Source organism: Cavia porcellus, unplaced genomic scaffold, assembly GCF_034190915.1.
Source record: "Cavia porcellus strain 051 isolate PalLab524CR breed Dunkin Hartley unplaced genomic scaffold, mCavPor4.1 scaffold_1, whole genome shotgun sequence".
Lineage (NCBI taxonomy): Eukaryota > Metazoa > Chordata > Mammalia > Rodentia > Caviidae > Cavia > Cavia porcellus.
In genome coordinates, this window is record NW_026947484.1 from 215,517,207 (window position 1) to 215,533,436 (window position 16,230).

At 53.2% G+C, this 16,230-nt stretch overlaps 1 long non-coding RNA gene across 2 annotated transcripts; it reads right to left on the reverse strand.

The window, feature by feature from the left end:
* Positions 1-1,327: 1,327 nt before the first annotated feature.
* LOC134471199 (uncharacterized) lies at positions 1,328-4,723 on the reverse strand. 2 transcript variants are annotated; one of them, XR_010040511.1, is made up of 2 exons: positions 4,322-4,723; positions 1,328-3,462 (listed from the first exon to the last, which is right to left on the reverse strand). It is a non-coding gene; the product is annotated as an uncharacterized LOC134471199 (long non-coding RNA). The 2 variants fall into 2 exon arrangements; XR_010040512.1 differs by having other exon boundaries at positions 4,295-4,723.
* Between the last annotated feature and the right edge of the window lie 11,507 nt (positions 4,724-16,230).

Sequence of the window (16,230 nt, forward strand, 5' to 3'; positions counted from 1 at the left end):
TCAAGCCCAGAGGCTCATGTTAGCCATAGCCTTGGCCCTGGATGTTTGTTATTGTAGCACAAACTAAGCTCTTCCACCTGACACATCTGCCCTGTAGAGGTAATGATAGCACACACACACAGACACACACACAGACACACACACAGACACACACACACACACACACACACACACACCAGAAGCTTAACAGAGTGTTTGAAATATTCCCTTCTTTTCTTCCCGTTTTTAGCTTTTTTTTTTTTTTTTTTTGTCTTTTTCCTTTTTATCGGTACCAGGGATCCAACTCACGACTGCCTGCTTACAAGGCAGGCGCTTATGCCACTGAGCTAAATCCCCAGCCCCTCTTTTTTTTTTTTTTTTGTCTTTTTGAGACAGGATTTCACCAAGCAGTTCAGACTGGCCTTGGACTCACTTTGTAGCCCAGGCTGGTCTTGAACTCTCACAAATCCTTCTGCTTAGCCTCTTGTGTGCTGGGATTGCAGATGTGCACCGCCACACCTGGGCTCTTCCTTTTTTTTTTTTTTTTTTAATAGTCTTTACCTTTTAAGTATGTGTGTTTGTATGTAAGGACCTATGTATGTGTATGGGTTTTGAGGCTGGGTCACTATGTAATCTAGGCTGGGCTCAAACTCACAGTCATCCTCCTGCCTCACCTCCCTGGGTGCTGGGATTTCAGGTGTGTACTGCTACGTGAGTGGTGCAGGAGGCAACAGATACATACACAAGTGACTCTGAGGTGCTTGGTGCTGCTTTACTGTTGGGGGGAATTCAGAGCTGGGTAAGGAGGGGGAAGAGTAAGATGTTTACTTACCAAGACTGGGCTGCAGGGAGCACCATATCAACCCCATTGGGCATCACTGAGGCAAAGAAAGGCAATAGCGGACTCACATGTTGGCTCCTATGGATGTCTAGACATGGCGGGTACCGATCCTGTTTCACTGGCAGAGACATCTCGTGGCCACATTTACTTCAAGGGACCTGTGAGGTCCAATTCTGTCAGGCTCATGCCCCCAACGTCATCGTGAAGACCACCATGCCATCCCCAGTCCAGTTGAGCTACTCAAAGGCCCCTCGTGGCAAAGGCTGCCCATCCACCCTCCCCATGAGCACCCACATGCACGAAGTAAGATGTTTACTTAGCAAAAATGAAGTCTGGGGGCTGGGGATTTAGCTCAGCGGCATAAGCGCCTGCCTTGCAAGCAGGCAGTCGTGAGTTCGATCCCCGGTACCGATAAAAAGGGAAAAGACAAAAAAAAAACAAAAAAAACAAAAATGAAGTCTGAACTAGACACATGTTACTTTGAGTTCTTCACCCAGAGCAGAGTGGTACATTTAAAAAATATTTTTTATTTACTTATTGAAGCGCTAGGGGTTGAACTCAGGGAGTGCTAAACTCTACCCTCAGACCTTTTTGTTTTATTTTGAGATGCAGTCTTGTTAAGTTGCTCGAGCTGGGTTTGAACCTGTGATCCTCCTGCCTCAGCCTTTGGTTATTAGAATTACAGGCGTGTGCTGCCACACCTGGCTGAGGGAGTGGTACATTTTGATAACAAGAGACTCTGCCATTTGACAAGTGTGTGCTATGTGCCAGGCACTGAATCACACAGGTCAGTTGATTTTCCCCTCTGCTCAGAGCCATAGTCACTACGATGTATGTGCTGTCTACTTAAAGATGAGAATACAGAGGCCATCGTGGTCCCCAAACCCACCCAAGGCTGTGCAGCCGATAAAAGGCAGAGAGGGGACACAGACAGAAGTGTGCCAACTCTTAACTGGCCTTCCTCTAGTACCTCCCGAAAGGGCTGAATTCCTTAACTCTGGAGCTATCAGTCTAAGATCGCAACCTGTGCTCCTCCCTGTGGCCTGAGAGTGGGGTTTGTAAAGTGCGGCTCGGGTAGTTATGCTCCTGCTCACGAACCCTCTGCGGCTCCCTACGGTATGCTAAGGTCTCGGGCTGGCTGCCTTCCCTCCTCCTCTAGCTACACCCATTCATGTTCCCAGGGCTTTTGTCCGAGGAAAACATTCATTCCCATTTTCTGAGGGTTTTGCTAAAGTCGTTTCTTCCGCTGCAGTGTCCTTTTGTGGTCTCCCCATCCTCCCTGCAAAGCTGAGCACAGTCCCTGGCTTGGCTCTCTGCCCTGTTAGAACAGAGACCTGGGGAGTGTGTGAGCTGATCTGGTCTGGTTTGAATGATGGGATGGGAATAGCTTTCCCTGGTATGCAGATATTTGCTAATGTTGAATATACAGATCTCCAGTCTTCCCATAAATGACACAGGAGTACTGTACATACACGGGAGGTGTACGCTGGCTGCTGTTCCTCACTGATGGCTGTACACAAAAACAAGACTTGGGGCCACGCTGGTGAGTGACCACCAGGAGCTGATGAGACTGGCCACTTCCTGGCTGTGTGACTTGGGCAAGTCTTTTGCTTTCTGAGTCCAGACTTTCCTGTGTAGGACATGGGGATTATCCTGGCACCCGTTTCACCTTAGGCAGGGCTCATTGAGGCAAAGCTTATAAAAAAGAGCTTATGAAGAGACTGCTTCCCAGATGTGCCCTGAATTCCAGCTCCGGAGGGGCATGCTGGGGCGTCCTGGGAAGGGAGAAGAGGAAACGGCCCCTGGTGACAGGGACTCTTCAGGTTAGTAGGCTGGGCTGAGACAATCCTAGTGTTTAATAGAGAAGGAGAGAGCTCTTCTCTGGCCAAGTAAATATTGCAAGAAAAGGCTGTCTCTAGGGAGCCGCTCTCCTCCTGCTCCCCCCTTGGGGCCAAAGTCCTCAGGGCCCAGTCTGGAGGTTCCTTTTATGTGACTGTAAAGTAATCCAGGCCCTGGCAGGGCCATGCCTGGGCGGGCACTGACGCGCAGGGCAGCATTGATATGGTCAATGATTACCTTTTATGCCTGACCATAAAGGACCCGCCCAGCACTCCGGACAATGTCCCTCAGACAATGCCCCAGGAGGGTGGGCATAGCGTGGGATGGGTGCACACACACACCTGTCCCTTGGGACCTGTTGCCTGCTATCCAGGTCTGTGAAGTCATTCTATCAAGGCATCCTGTCTCTCTGGGTGTCCCAAGTCAAACAAGCTTAGGTGACAATGAGCAGGGCCCAGTGAGGCTCAGAACACAGAAAGGCTGCATCCGGGGCTTATAGAGCTCCAGTCTGGGATGGGACCTGGCAGTTGGGTTGGATCTGAGGGGAGTCATGGGCAAGAAGGGTCTTTTAGGGTGGCTGGAAGTTCACACAGTCCTCAGTCCTTACTGACACCGGAGGACTCTGGGGCAGCTTGTCTCAGGGGGTCCTGGCAGGAATCTCAGTCAGGGGTCAGGCAGATATCTCTGCTGAGGCTCAAGCCAGCACTTGGGAGGGTCCAAGGCCTGCTGGAAGATCTGTGAGGCTGGTGCTGAGAAAAGACCAGGGCTGGGCCAGGGATGAAGCTCCACAGCATGACACCTGCCTGGAAAGAAAGCGCACAAGGCCCTGAGCTCCGTTCCTGGTACAAAAAAAAAAAAAAAAAAAGCCCGGGCTGAGCCTGCTGGTCACAGGGGCCTCTTGTAGGGCCCTTTCTCACTGCTGTTCTCGAAGCCTGCCTCTTGTCCTGGTGCACAGACACCCACCCATTAGAGTGCAGATGCCCAGCTGTGGGAGGCTAGGACCAGGGCAGAGATGGCCAGATTAATATTCTACCTCCTTGGCCGATAAGGCACAGAACCTTTGGCCTGATGAGAGGGGCTGGAGGAACAAGGCCCAGGGGCCTGGTCCCCGGTCTCCCCGCTGCAGGTGCCGTTGGCAGGGGCTTAGCTGGTAGTGAGGGTGGCTGCAGGAGGCTGAGTCCCAGCCGGGCTTGTCCTGGCCCTAGGCCCCTCTGTCTTCCTCCAACCGTGGAAAGAGGACTCCGGGCCCAAGCTCTTGGAGAGTGGTGAGGAGCAAACCAAAACCTTGCAAATCAGACTGTTGGTTTGGAGGAAAGAAGGTTGTTATTCTCAGTGGAAGGAGTCATAAATGCTCCTGACCCAGAGTGGAGTTGCTTTGAGCCTCAGCCAGAAGGCTCCAATCAACCTTTGGCTCTGATAAAGATAAGGAGAGCAAGGTGATAACACATAAGCCAGAAACTGTCAACAGGAGCTAATTAGGGCACTGGGTGCCGAGCCACTCCTGCTGCACCTGACAAGGAAAATCTCAGGTGGGGGAGGGGACGCGCTCGGCCTGCAACTCCACCTCATTGCCTTTCTGTCACCTCCTTCTTCCAACCCCTGCCCTCCCCCAGCCCCCACCTCATGCTGACTCACATAACGTGGAATCACATATATTCCAACCTCTTGCAATGCAACGCAATCGGCATGATGTAAGGCAGCGGGAAGAGACCAGAGCCGGGAGCTGCTGAGGCTGGATTCCAGTCTGGATTTGTAGGTTCCTGAGCTGGTCATTTTCTTCTGACCCTCAGTGTTCCTCTCCGTGAAATGGGGGTGAAAACAGTAGTTATGTAGTCCTCTCTTGCTGTGTCCCATCTGAGCCTGAGGTCTTCACTCTTCTGCTGTGAAATACTGCAATCCACAAAATGTGCAAAACATATCCTTGGTGCCACCCACTGCACAGGGGTGTTGGTGACACGGGACAGAGTCACAGATCTATGTTGCAGGAGAGGGAGGTCATGCGGAGGGCTTGGAGGCACAGACGGTTCCCAGGGCCCCTGGAATCCCTGTCTATCTGCCATCTCTGCTCAGAGCACTAGGGCTCTATTTTTAACTTGGTGCCCATTAAATATATGCAGTGTTGGAGCTGGGCCCAACGGCTCCTCCCCTCCCTCCTCTGTGTGCCTCCTCACCATATATACACATACCAAAAGGGCTGCCCACAGGCCACCCCAGGGGCTGAGCTGCACACTCAGCATTCCTGTGCAGGTTGGGCCTCTTTGGAGCTGGGGTTTGCTGGGGACACCTACTCCGTCTGTCTCCCAGCTTGAGCCCAGGACCAGTTCCCCTTCCCATCATGAGGTCAGAAAGCCCAGCAGATTCTGGGCACTTTTCCTTGGGATCCAGTAGGAGGACTACAGACAGTGTTGGGCAGAGACAGATGCAGGGGTGCAGAGGGGCCAGGAAAGGGGCTAGGGGTGGGTGAGCAGGAGAAAGGGTCGGCTGTGGCCAGTCACCCATGGCTAGCTTCACCAGCAGCAGACAGCTAGCTCCTCGTGAGGCCGGCTTGCCTGACTCAGCCACTCAGGCCCAGGCCCGGACCGAAGCTCGTACAGCCCCAGGATGGAAAGAGCAACAATCAAGTGCCTGGGGCTGGAGTCAGGTGCAGCAGAAGCCACTGCACAGTTCTGTGGCAGAGGCTGCTCCTGCAGGGCCAGGGGTAGTGTGGGGTGGCTGGGTTTGTGAGGAGCGGTCTCTGGTCTCCAGGAAGAATGCCCACAGTGTCCTAAAGGTGTGGGAGGGCTGTTTCCCGCACATAATGAGAGATGTCTCAGGGATCCTTGCTGCACGCACCTTGCTGTGAGGAGCAGATATGTGGAAAGCTCCATGCAGAGCCTGTCCAGGGCAGAGCTCCCAGTGGACTCGGTGGCTATGCTGACCACCACAATTGTGGTATGGAAGCTGGCAGGAAGCATTTGGGGCACAGAAAACCACATGGATTTGGAGGGAAAAGCCAAAGCAAATGACATACTTGGCCTAAGAGTCTGGTGGATCTGGAGGAAGTGAGAGTCTCTGCATGGGTGCTGGGGCAGGGACAGGGGCCGGTGTGTGTGTGTGTGTGTGTGTGTGTGTGTGTGTGTGTGTGTGTGCCTGTGCACAAGCCTGGGAGATAGAGAGCTGTAGGGCAGGGAGCCTATGCCAGGAAGCAGCCAGAACTTGAGCCCCTACCGAGTAGGGATTGTGCAGCTCTCAGGCCTCTGCTCAAAGCCCCAGGACACACAGATTCTCCTTCCAAGAGATCAGGAGGCTGCATCCTGCTCAACCCACTTCCTCTCCCTGACCTGCTTCCACCTCACCTGGTCAAAGAGAGGACAGCTCAGGTAAGCGTGAGAGTATACGTGTGTTGTGTGCACAGCACTTGTAAGGTAGAGACTGCTCTAGCCCTGCTGAAGTTCAGGTCACTGAGGAGCGAGGATCTGATCTCATCTGAGGTCCTGAAACCTAGATGGCTCCTTCCCACTGGCAGGCACTGGGCATCATTCTTTGATTGGTACCGAACATTTCCTGCCACCCAAACAGCAGTCAGGGCCGGGCAGGTTCAGGAGGCCTGGGACAGGAGCAGGCACAGACCCCCCAGGGAAAGCCAAGGCTGATGCAAGGACATCTGCTGGAACTGGGGCAGCGTGGTGAGCAATCAGGGCAGGGCCCGAGGTGCCAGTCCTGAGTAAAGCTGGGGTGTGGGCAAAGGATCCAGAACAGAGCAGCCTCTGCAGATGCCGCAGGGTGGAGAGAGACATCAGAGTGTGAAGTCCCAAGCCCTCACCGCCCACGGGCCGCTCCTGGACCCCAGGGTCACTCCAAGCTTTCTGGTCTCAAAATGATTCCTAGTCTGTGGATGGAATCACCATTGCAGCTGCAGGTGCCATGTGCAAAAGTGTCCCCCGAAAGATGGTGCCTTTGAGTTTCCCAGGAGTGTGTCCTGGGTTGGAGCTGGGTGGAAGGGGACGGGTAGGGGGTAGAATGTTCCAGGGTGGACCTGGACTAAAACCTCTTCCTGTGGGCCTGATGCTCAGCTATGGAAAAAATAGGCCACAGGGTGATGCTGGCAGCGCCAGGGTGAAGCAAGTTGTGTGTGTGTGTGTGTGTGTGTGTGTGTGTGTGTGTGGCATGGACTGGGAGTGACCAGGGCACCTCATGTCTGTGTCCCCAGTGCCAGGGATGTCACACAGCCTTCTCTCCTTCCCTCCTTCCCTCCCTCCCTTCCTTTCTCTTTCCTGTCTCTTTTTCTTTTTCCTTGTTTTTTTTTTTTTTTCTTTTCTTTCTTTTTTTGAGGCAGAGCCTTACTATTAAGTCAAAACTGGCCTTGAATTCCCTATGTGGTCCAGACTGGTCTTGAATTCATGATCCTCCTGCCTCAGCCTCCCAAATGGTGGGACTGCAGTCATACCACAGTGCCTGGTTCACCTTTTCTTATTTGGTTTTCTCCTTTTTGCTGCTGGGGATTGACTCAGGGCCTTTGCACTGAGCTACTTTCCTGGCCATTTTTAATCCTTTGACAGGATCTCACCTAGTTGCTAGTTACCTAGGCCGACCTTGAACTTTTAATCCTCCGGCCTCCCTCTCCCAGAATGCTGGTATTTTAAGCGTGAATCATTATGACCGGATTACTTTTTCTTAAAAAAAAAAAAAAAAAATTTTTTTTTTAAGAAGAGAGATTGCATAGTGTAATGGCTGAAAGTGCAGACTCAGGCCAGACAGTGTGGGTTTGAAACCTGATCACTGTCCCCTCCTAGCTGCTGTGTCTGGAGAGTTAGTTCAGTGGTCTCTGGGTCTCAGTTTCCACAACTGTAGAATGGGCATCGGCATGGTGTCTGCTTAATAGAGCTATGACAGTGATAAATGCACAAATACACGGTTCAGAAATGGCCTTCCGGAGTAAACACCGTGCAGGTGTGCTGCTCTCAGCTCAAGGAATGAAATTCCCTGTCAGCTGATCAGTTAGAGACAGGCCCAGCCAGGCCCAGGTTGGTGTGGAGCTCTGGTACAAGGGGGCGTGGCAGGCAGCCCGCATCAGCACATCCAAAGTCCCCTGACCTGTGGAGTTGGCAGAGGGCCTACCCTGGCACACCCTAGGCCCAAAGAACACTCTAGAAAAGTGTTCCCGAGGTGTCAACAGGTGGAGGGGTCAGGGGGTGCAGGGCTGGCCTGGCTGATGAGCCCTCGCTGGGCTGTGTGCCACGGCAAGGGGAGGAGTGAAGGTGTGAGGTGGCCTTGTGGGAACCTGAGGCTCAAGCATGTGTGTGTACCCTGCTGTGACCAGAACTCCGCAGCAGCTGGTCCACACTGCCCCACCTGGCACGGATTCCTGCCTGACTTCTAATGATTTCCTCCAGGTAGACAGTCAATCAAAACACACGTACCAGTGTCACACTAGCCTGAGAGCCTGCACATGCTGGGAACATCACTCTAGCACTGAGCCACCCAGGCCCAGCGTGAGGGCAGCTTCCCCACCCTTGAGGCGGCCAGAGCCTTGTGGGTTCATGAGGGTTGAGGGGTCTGGGCTGCCCCGTGCACACAGAGCAGGGGTGCGATTGGTTTCTTCTGTGTCTGTGTCGTGTGTCATGGGAGTGCGGCGTTCTGTATGCTCACCTGCGGCCAGTGAGCGTTGGTGGGCCTGTGCTTCCGCCAGTGTGGGGGTGTCTGTGTGGGGTGTGCTCCAGCTGCTGGGGGTTATCTTTACAGGTATCTGCCCACAGACCCTGCTCCCACCCTCCCCACCCATCCCGGGCTCACCTGCTCAGGTGAGCCCACCTGGTGGGATTCCCCACCTGCGCTTGCAGACGTGATGCAGCAGGAGGGGACCTGGCCGCAGGCGCATCTGTGGGCACCAGGCCAGGCAGGTGTTGGCCTCGCTGGAGCCTGGCCAGCAGCATGAGGATGGGGCTGAGGTGGGAGAGCCTGGAGCGGGAGCCCCCTTGGTGTGTGTTTCTGCCATCCCACCCCACTCTGCTGTGTCCCAAGCGCCTTGTCCCCCGTCCCCGCTTCTGTCTCTGTCCTCCGGCTTTCTTCCCATCTGTCCTTCTACTTGCGTGTCCACCACGTGTGGCCCTCCCCTCTGCCACCTTCCCCGCCCAGGCACTTCACTCTCCAGTCACCTGCGGAGGGCTGGGGACCGAGTCACACACCCACAGGTGACAGCTCCTTGAACACAGCTCAGTCCCTCAGCCTCGCTGCACAGGCCCGGCAGAGGCTTCTGCACCCCCATGGCGTCACGTGCAGCGCTCCTCACCAGGCCTGGAGGCAAAACTGGTCTTCAAGATGGCCTTGGCAGCCCCTTCCAGTGCTTCCTCGGTCCTTCTGTGCCGTCCCTGTGAGGCTCCTCTCCTCCAGGGAGGCCCCTGACCTCTGCCTGCATCCAGGGTAGTCATGTACAGGCTTTGGGGAAGCTGGGTTCCCTGCACAGGGATCAGTTACCCGCCTTGAGTTCCAGCCCAGTGTTAGAAAGCCAGGGTCCTTAGTCACCTCTCACACAGGACTCAGGCTGCTGCTAGCCCCGAAACATCCCCTCTCTAGGGGACACCTCTCCTGCCTGCCTCAGGCTGGGCGCCATCCAGCCCTGAGGGCCAGGCCTCCCCTGGGGCCGGGAGGGTGCAAGGTGGTGGGGTGTGGAGTTGTGCGGCTCTCATCTGCAGAGACCGAGCTGGGCTCAGCTGTGGGCACTGAAGAGAGGGCTGTGACCCTGCTAACAGCACTCTGCCCTCTGGAGGCTGTGGTCGCCCCAGTGAGACCCAGTGGCCTGCAAGTGCCAGCATATAGGTGACAGCATATAGGTGAGGGTCCTGCACACCAATGCGTCAGTCCAGGCCAGCCTGCGTGCATGCCAACTCGAGCGTGTGTCTTTTGAGCGTCGCTGGGGTCTGCGTCCCTGCAGGCCCAGAATTGGAGTATGTGTGGCAGCCACCTCTGGCTGACACCCAGGCGGGGGTGGGGTGGGGTGGGGCGGGGCTCTACTGTCAGAAATGACAGCTTGTAGATCTCCTGCTTAACTTCACACCTGCTCAGGCACCCCGTGGCCAGGGAGGGCCCAGCGGCCTGTGGGGAGGGAGGGAGCGAGGTAACTTATCCCAGCCAGTGCCACCAGCTCCACCATGCAGGCCACACTTCACATGGGGAGGGCCGGCTCTACACCCCACCTCCTGTCTCCCGGCCCTGGAACGCTCCAGGACCCAGGACCCAGTGGTTCACTATGTCCGCCACAGGCGCCCTGAGAAGTATATAGGGCCAGGCTGGAGGAGGCAGGGAGGAGGAATTAGGCGGACCAGGTGGACCAGGCAGAGAGGGCAGCCCTGGGGCTCTCTAGGTGTCACCCAGCTGCACCTGGATACCTCCTCCCCCTGGCCCTTGTGTTGTGACGCCAAGTGCTTTACAGTAGGTGTTCTCTCATGGTCCCCTCGCTGGCCCCGCTCTGCAGGGAGAAAGCCAGTGCTCCAGGGCTCGAGTCACCGGGGCCCAAGAGCAGCTCAGAGTCCCTCCCTGGGGACCCAGGAGGAGGAGGCTGTGGTGGGCACACTTCCGTCCAGCGGTGCAGAGCCTTCCACGCGCCTGACCAGAAGCACCAGGTGGGCACCGTGCACCCTCCGCCCGTCACCTGCCTGGGCTAAGAGTGGTGAGGAGAGCCGCCTCTGCCTGCTCTGGGTGTTGGATCCGGGTATTTTATGTCCTGTCCACACCACATCCCCACAAACTAGGTTTCTCCAACCAATGAAGGAACTGGGCCCTGAGGCGGGCAGACACTTGCCCAGGATCACACAGCCAGAAAAAGAGCACAGAGGGATTCAATGCGAGGCCCCTCTGACTATACTCTGCCGCCTGATTCAAATGAATTAGGAGGTCTCCGAGTGGGGCTCAGGGCTGATCCCTGTGCTGAGCGCTGGGCACAGAGATGGTGTTAAGGAGAGGAACGCATGTACATACGTGGTTTGATGCCACTGCCCATGAGAGGGTGCGGGGCATCCTTTGCTCCTCCCCCCCAGTTTCAGGATAGGGGAGACAGATGGGGAGGAGGGGGTGCTGGGTTACTCCCCTCCCACCTCAGACCCTGAGCTCTGGAGTCAGCCCCCAGGAGGCCCCTGTCAAGGGAGGGGCCTCTGTTTCCCTTTAAAGAGGGGCAGACTCTGATGGGAGACACATTGTAGACAGTAGTTTTAAGATGTCACTGTTGACACCTGGTCCCTTTCCTCCTGGTATCTCTCTCCCAGCCACCCTCGTGTTGATTTAGGGTGCTCCTCAGACCTCAGCGTCCCTACACCCTGCCTGCCCTGCCTGGCCCGTCCACTCCATGGGCTCCCAGGTCTCGGGTTCCAGGCCTGAGCCTAGGCTGGGGGGTGGTGCCACACAGGCAGGGGTCAGGGGGCTGTTGGCCAGCCCAAGACTTGGGTCTGGTTACTTTCACTGTCTCCTATGTCTGTTGAAAGATGGGCTTATTTGTGGACCAAAAGCCTCATGAAGCCAGAAACGTTATCTGCCTGGTTCAGAGGTTAACAGGCTTTTAAAGAAAACCACCCGGCCTTGGCACTGACCCACTTATTTATGTTTGAGACAAGATCTCTGTGCACCCTATCCTGGCTTCAAACTCTAGGTCCTCCTGCCTCAGCCTTCAAAGTGCTGGGGTTGCCGGCGGGCGCTACCACACCTGGCTGGACGCTTTTGGAGGCCCTAATGCAAAACACATCAAATCCTCAAATGCACTCTAATCTCACGTTTGGAGGATTTTCGACAGGATTTTTAAAAGGGGTTGTAAATAATTACAATATGAAATTATGTACCTGTAGTTCACTTGTTTAAGATTGGGGCTAAGATTGAGCTGGGTAGAAGAGAGCTGTGTAAACATGCGTGAAGTTATTGGGCTCATTCCCTGACCACCACCAAAAGCAAAAGCAAAAATAATAAAGTTCTAAGTCCTTTAAAAGCACCATGAATATGTAGGAGCTACTTTCTCTTTTCTTTTTGAGAGTGATCTCACTGTGCTGTTGCCAGGCTGGTCTCACTCCTGGGTCCTTGACCTCCTGCCTCAAACTCCCCAGCAGCTGGGCGTTCATCTTGCCCAGCTGTGCCTGGGAGTTTTTGCAATAAGAACACGGTAAACGACTGGCTTCCAAATGCAGTGAAACGCTCGCGCTGCCCAGGCTTTCCTCTCAAAGAAGTTTCTGTAAATTGCGATGTGTGAATGTTGGATGCCATAATTTTAGTTTCGATTTTCTGGTATTAAACATTATTTGGGGACCGATCCAACCCCACACCCTGTACTGCTCTGAAACCTTTGCACGGGACTCTGCCATTTCTAGAGGGCCCAGACCTTTCTCCTATGTGACAGAGAATGGGTGCCCTGGGCTCTGCTGGCCCTGAAGAGACGTGAGAAAGACAAACACCCGGGAGCTGGAGCCCTGCGCTGGGAGCTCTGTGTCCCTCACAACGAACAGTCAGAGGAAAACTGAGTTACACTCATTCAAGGACCAAGGACCAAGGACCAAGAAGTAGTGCTGTTTGTTTGTTTATGTGGTATTAGGAATTGAACCGAGGGCCTCTGCTTTGAGCTACATCCCCAGCCCTTTAAATTTCTTTTTTCTAATTTAGCAGCGGGGTCTTGTTAACTGGCTAAATTGCCCAGGCTGAGCTCCAGCTCTCCATCTTCCTGCCTCAGCCTCCCCGAGGGCTGGGATTACAGGTGTGTGGCCACGTCCAGTGGACTTTTAAATTATAAGTGAATCTCCCTTTTTTACATGAAAACATGCAGTTGACAAATACCTAAGAAACAAAAGAACTAAAACAGGCAAATGAACGAGGAACTAAGGAGGAAAGGGATGAAAGGGGTACCTGGAGGTGTTCATGAAGGGCACTGCCATCTGGAGGAAGAGACACAGAAGAGGCAGGAAGCCCAAGGGACTGTGCCCGGGAACCTCCCTGTCTCCACCTCAAACCCAGAAAGTCCGGGCTCCTAAAGTGGTAACTGGCATATAATCTGTGGCAAACCCCAGTGGTTGGCTGAATGGATGGACTCAGTCACCAGTTAATCCAGGCCAGAGCGTTGTCACTCCCGTCTCCTCCCCAGACACCTCCCTCTGACTCGACAGACACAGGTAACTCAGGGCTGCCATGGATGGCTGTGCAGGTTGTGCACAGCACAACTCCAGGAAGCACTGTTACCACAGGCGGCCATGTGAATGATGCTTCCTGAAATTGGGGACATAGTGTACCTGCAAACTCTATATTTTCCTCCTCTAGGCTCAGGGGACTGATATGTCCTTACTAGCAAAAACGCTGAGATTGAAGGGGAACCTCCCAACCATGGTACTACCCGCTTTTCCTCCCTCCTCTCCCCCGTTTCTAAGGCCCTTCTAACTTGGCTTGAGGTCACTTCGTCAAATCTGGCCAATCACTCTGACTTCAGAAGCTGGAACTTGCCATCTGATCTTGGGTGAGCCCATGACCTTTCTGGGTCTGTTTCCTCTTAGGAGACTTGAGTAACCCTCTAGGTACCTCAGCCCCAAACCTCGCCCCTGAGAAATTCTCCCTCACCTTCCCTGGCTGTAAAAGGTCTTTGGGGATGGAAGTTGACAGCCTGCATCCCCAGGAGAGCTGGCATCTTCTCCACCCTGGGTCTTCCATGCAGTACAGGGGCCAGCAGCCTGGTGCAGGGACAGCTGTGGGGGGACTGGCCCTGTCCCACCATGCACCCCGAGTGAGCCCCAAGCCCTGTGTGGGAAGGTTGATCCCTCTCGTGGGCTGGACAGTTAGACCGGATGAGGGAGCGTCCCAAGCTAGGTCGAGTGTGTCACAGGCTTTTCGTTTCCTGTTTCATTCATAACTTCTTGCAATGTGACCCAGGCTCACCTCAAATTCAGGCTCTTTCTGTCTCAGCCTCCCAGAGAGCTGGGATCGCAGGTGTGCGACACTAGGATAATTTCTATCTGTATTCTTTTTGATTTCAAATGCCGTGCTTGTTCATGAGAATGCAAACATACCAAAGCAGGTCACAAATCTACGGAAACCTGAACTAGAATCCCTGCTATGTTTGGGGAAGGGAGTAACTTTTAATACTGATACAGTTTTGAATGTGCAGACAAGTTTTAAGAATAGAAAAAATCTCTGATATACCTTTTACTCAGATTGATCAACTTTGTATTTTTCTTTTTTTACCTTACCACTCTCTTTTCATAAGTTTCTAGCAAAAGCAGAACGATCAGGACAACATGCAGTAGAGTTTTCCTAAAGGTAACATGAATTTAGGATTGTGCATTACTTTAAAACCACGCCCTCATCTAATTTTTGTTTGTTTGTTTGTTTAGGTGGCTCTGGCACAGAGGCCGCACAATGCTAGGTGAGCACTTTGGTGCCAGGCTGCATCCTCAGCCCTTTCCCCTTTTAATTAATCCTTATGGTAGTGAAGATTTAACCGGGGGACGCTTTGCTCCTCAGCTTTATCCTGAGCCCCTTTAAAATTTTTGTTTTCAGACAGAGTCTTGGTGAGTTGCCCAGGTTGGGCTTGAATACTTGAAACTCCTGCGTACTACAAGGGGCTCTGGGCTCAGTTCTCAGCATGCCAAAACAACCAACCAAAGGAACAAATTAATGCATTAAGTAAATAACGTAAGGAGGGTTGGGTATGTGGCTCGGTAACAGAGTGTTTGCCCAGTATGTATGAGGCCCTGGGTTCAAACCCCAGTGTGATCAAAAACTCTTTTTTTTTTTTTTTTTTTTAACAATACAGAAGGTTTAAACAACTTGTGGGAGATCAGAGAACATGCCGGTTGTGGGGAGCACACCTGCAATTCCAGCTCTTTTGGAGCGGACGGTGGGAGGGTCATAAGCTCGAGGCACCTCAGCAGCATCTCCAAAAAACAAACAAAAAGGATAGCACAGAAGGACATGGCCAGACTTCCAATCGGGGTCTAACTCCAGCATCGATGGGCCTAAGAACGAAGCAGGAGCTCAGGCCAGGAAGCAATCTCTGCCTGGATCCTGAGGACTTGTATATTTCCTGTGTGCTCTTTGTTTGACTGAAGTATAATCCCCGTTATACTTGGTGATGCCATAGAGGTGAATAACAGCACCAGGGGTCCAGCCCCCTCCCTCACCCACACAAAACCCGATCCAAACTACTGAGCGTGGTGAACGTTGTCAGTGCCTATTCTGTGCCCTTCTCACCCCCACTAATTCTTCCTTTGGCATCCACCGAGGCATTTGTCCCTTTCCCCATCTGCTCAAGGTCAGTACTGTGGCCACAGTAGTGACAGTATCCCCTTGCTCAAGGTGAATTCAAGCAAGAGATCTGACACAATTCTAGCCGGTGATCAGTGAGGGACAGTCTTCTGAGAACTTCTTGGAAGTTTCCCTTAAAGTGGGACACGAAGATGAGATACTTCCCGCTACTTGTTTGATTTACTGTCTTTATATTGTGTTATGCAATGATGTGATGTCTGGGGTGGTGGCAGCTATGTTGTAACCATAAGATGAGCCAGCCAATGAAAAGGTAGCATGCTGAGAATAGGATGGGAGAGGGAAAGAAGAAATCACCTGGGCCTTGAAGATGTTCAACTTCAGGATTAACCTCCTCTGAAACTGCCCTGCCTTTGGGCTTCTTCTGCTAGGCGGTATTATACTTTTATTACCTAAGGCAACTGTTTCTTGTCACTAAAACATCTTTTTTTGATGCATGAGCTACAGGACCAGAAGAATGAACGCCTGACACACTCACCTGATATGCTAGTAGCCACCAGCAGAAACAACACCCGTCAATTAAAGGAGGAAAACAGGGTCCTTGACCATGAGCGGCCTGCAGAACTTCTCTCTGCTGACTCCACAGGAAGGAGAGAGTGCTCCAGCCAGGCCCTGGCGCTGCGTCTCTTCCCAGCAGGACAGGCTCCCATCTGAGGGGGCCCACGCCATGCCTGCCCGCCAGCCTTCTGACTCCTATTTCCTGTAGGGTCAGCCGAGGGGGCAGATGAGCCAGGCAGAGGAAAGCAGCTTTATTTACTGATTCAGAATGGAAAACAGATGTCCGAGAGCCCTGCTGGGCCCAGGCTCACCCTGGACAGAGGCTGGGCCTGTTCTTAGCTATGACCCATCCACCAACCCCCTGTTCCCTATACCAAGTCCAGATGGAGCTCCTTCCAGATTCTAATAAGACTTTTGATTTATTGAGGCTAAGTGACCTTTACCTCATGGCTCAATCCCGAACATACCAGCTCTCCCAGCAGAAGAACAGGACTAACACGGAGCAGGGGGCATTTGTGAGGAAACATGAATATTGTGGAGAGGAATGTGGCCTGAGAGAATCAGGCCATCGAGGCTCAATAGCAGCCTGGTCATGGGTCAACCATGTATTCACAATCACTGTATCAGTCACCAATGCTGTGTAACAAGTTGCCACAAAACTTAGTGGCTCAAAACTGTTTATTTGCTCACTGTTCTAAAATCTGGGCAGAACAGTTCACTTATCTTCCATATCATGCTATGTTTTGTAAATGAAGTATGAGGGGACAGTGGGGCAGGTATGCAAGACAAGGAGACAAGTTAAATAGGATGTCTACCCT